This window comes from Nannospalax galili, unplaced genomic scaffold (assembly GCF_000622305.1).
Source record: "Nannospalax galili isolate Female #2095 unplaced genomic scaffold, S.galili_v1.0 scaffold1187, whole genome shotgun sequence".
Lineage (NCBI taxonomy): Eukaryota > Metazoa > Chordata > Mammalia > Rodentia > Spalacidae > Nannospalax > Nannospalax galili.
Genome location: NW_008356355.1, coordinates 503,985 through 507,428, shown reverse-complemented (window position 1 = coordinate 507,428; position 3,444 = coordinate 503,985).

The following is a 3,444-nucleotide window of genomic DNA, read 5'->3' as shown; positions in this document are numbered from 1 at the left end:
CCATAATATACGTGCACCATGCAAACACCCGTGCACACATTCAATAATAGTAAATAAAAGTTTAAAGTTAAAAAAAACAACAAATTTAAAACTCAAACAAATGTACTTTGGGTTTTGTTTATATTGTTTGATGTGTAGTATAGGCTGTCATGGAACTCACTACAAAGCCAAGGTTGGCCTTGAATGTTCTGAGATTTCCTGCCTCGTCCTCCCAAATGCTGGGACTTCAGGTGTATATCTCTATATCTAGGCCCGAACAAGGTTGTTTGAATTGAGAGTTCCAGCACAGCCTCAGTTCACAGCGAGAACCTGTATAAGGTTCTGGGTTGTAAGAAGTGAGGCTTATTTGCAGAGAGAGAACTAAGTATTGTAAACTTACACATGCTGTATTGCAAGTGATCAAATAAGGTACAACTGGAATGCAAAAATAGATATTCATTAGGGTGCTAAATTTTATTTGCCTATTTAGGTAGGTAAAATAAAAAAAAACAAAATAGAATCACTCAAGGGTAAGATGACCACATCTTACCACTACAAATTCTCATGTGGAGGTGTGATGATTTACATATATATATATAGTTTATTAATAATATATATTCATTTTGTTTTTCTAGGAAATGCTGAAAAATACAGGTGGGTGGAATACAGATACTTTGTCCAAACATTCTCAAAGAAGTGTAGACTTCTAATAGAACTCTAAGATAAAGAGTTTAACATTGATTTGTAAAGCATTATGTTTACTGTAATTGATTATAACAGCCACGGAAAATTAACATTTGAATTGTGCTGGACCTCTGGGGAGTTGGCTGTGCCTTCAAAGGTTTAAAACATTTATTGGTTTCCATTTTTCTATTCCATGAATAGATTCCAAATGATTTTAATCTATCGCTAAAATATAAATAGAGTTTGATTATAACAGTACTCATCATTTTCTAAAAAGTGTTCACTAGGACCACGGCTGTTTGAAAAATTCCAGTTTAGTTGAACTCTGATAATTCCCATTGCTACAGTAATTTTGTTTCTAGAAGTAAAGTAACTTATTTCTCGTGTTTGTTTCTGTCCTATAACTACCAAAGCTGGCCGGCTCTGAATCTTACAGAGAAGCTCTGTGCCTGTTTTTCCTTAAATAAAGGCTTGCACTGTCTTAAGTCACTCATTCCTTTTCCTTCTCACTGATCTTAAAAAAATACTTATCTTTAAATCACTTTAGTATTTACATTTATTCTGTTTGGGTCTAGCCTGGAGTGAACTAATTTAAATTCTCTGATTTCACTTTATTTTCTTTACCCAGTATTCATTTAAATCTATCAAAATATCACTGAGCTTATATTTAGTCAGTTCAAACATCATCTCTGTTACCAAGACAGTTCGCTCTTCTGAGAGATCACATCTGCGTTGCAACCCAAAGGCCGTGACTTGTCCTCCGTGGTTTCACTCTTACAATCTCTGTTACCAAGACAGTTCGCTCTTCTGAGAGATCACATCTGTATATGAGGAACACTTAGTACCTCTCATAATTTTTGGTATTCTGATGGTGTGCTGTGTCTGAAGCAAGGTATCTTCATATGACCCTGAACTTATGATGTACAGTACACAGTTTCTAAGGTTTGCTTGATAGAAACATTAACCATCAGTCCATTGACCCAGGCATAGGTTGAGGTTTCATAGTTTGTGATCCTGTGCAACACTTGAGAGGAGGCAGAGACAAGAGGATCCTCTGTGAGTTCCAGGCCAGCCTGGTCTACAGAGTGAGTTCCAGGCAGCTGGAACATCTCTTAAAGACCAAAAAAAAAAGAACAAAATCCATGTAAATAAACAACAAACTTCTCCCAATGTGTGCTGGATAGCTTTAGTGTCAGCCTGACTCTCCTGGTTGAGGGAGCCTCAATTGGTAATTTCCTCCATTGGACTGGCCTGTGGCCATGTCTGTGGGACATCTTTTTGATTGTTGAGTGATGTGGGAGGGCCCAGACCACTATGGGTGGTACCACCCCTGGTAAGGTGGGTCTGTGTTGCATATGAAAGCAGACTGAGCAGGGGCCAGGGGAGCAAGCCAGTGAGCAGCATTCCTCCATGGCCTGTGCTCTAGCTCCTGCCTCCAAGGTCCTGCCCTAAATTCCTACCTTGGGCTCCTGGATTAACTGCGACCCGCAATATGTAAGCTAAATAAACCCTTTCCTCCCCAAGTTGGTATTGTTCTGAGTGTTTTGTCACAGCAATGGAGAAACAAACTAAGACAGAAATTGATACCAGAGTGGGATATTGCTGTGACAGACCTGACCCCGTTGTTTGTGGGAGGACTGTGGAAATGTTTGGAACTTTGGGTTGGAAAAGCCATTGAGTGCTCAGAGTTTGTTGCTGTGGAGCTTGGAACAGTTACGCTGAAAGAGTTGTAGATGATGGAGGCCTGGCTTGTGAAGCGTCAAAGGGAAGCGGAGACTATCAAGGCTGTTCCTGTTATATTTTGAATTGAGAATCTTTAGGTTCTGGTCAGCTGGGGCTGAAGAATCAGCTGTGATTAAGAAGAGACCAGAACATGAAGTTAAACCTTTGCTTTACTGGGATAATTGATGCTGGTTACCTAGGGCTGAAAAATCACCTGTAAGTAACAAGAGACCAGCATCACTGTGGTGGAGTCTTCTGGGAGGTATTTCCTCAGGGTCAGCACACAGAGGGGACCCGAACCTTTATTTCAAGCTGGAAGCAGGACTTGGTAATGTGTAAGAGTCTCCTACATGGTTCTGGAGTGGAAAGCGTGAAGGGGTCACAGAAAGCAGCTGAGGCTTGGCGCTCTGAGAGGCCAGGAAAGGCCATAAGTGAAAGTGCAGCTTCAGTTGCAGTGAAGACCCCAGGATTGAAGGGGTCATGGAGAGAAACTGAGGCTTTGCACCTCAAGAGGCAAGAAGAGGCCATGGGTGAAGGTGTAGCCTCATTTTCAGTAGAGACTCCAGTTTTTTGGAGATGCCGAAGTCATGGGAAAACCACCAAGGACAGCAGCAGGTGTGGAATGGAGCTTGCCTGGGTCTGCAAGACAAGTTGTGTGTGCTGTAGATGGCAGAGGCAGAGAAGTGCAGCTGCCAGAACCCTTTGGAGTACAGAAGATTGTGAGTGAATCCCAGATGTCCAGCCTTGAGCTACTTTGCTGGACTTTGGTTTTGCTTAGGTGCCCTATTCTTCCCTTTGAAATAAAACAGTACTTGTTTTGGATTTTACCGAAGCCCACCCACAGATTAAGAGATTTTTAAAAGAGATTATGGACTTTTAGGTGTTTGGATTTTTTAAGGACTGTGGGGTTTTTAAGGTTGTACTGTCCTTTGTTTTGATATTAATATTACCATCATATCTTAGGGACTAGAATTGGAAAGGTTATGGTTTAATAGTGACGTGTTTGTGTGTCAAGTTGACAAGGGGTCAATTATGCTGGATAGCTTTAGCATCAGCTTG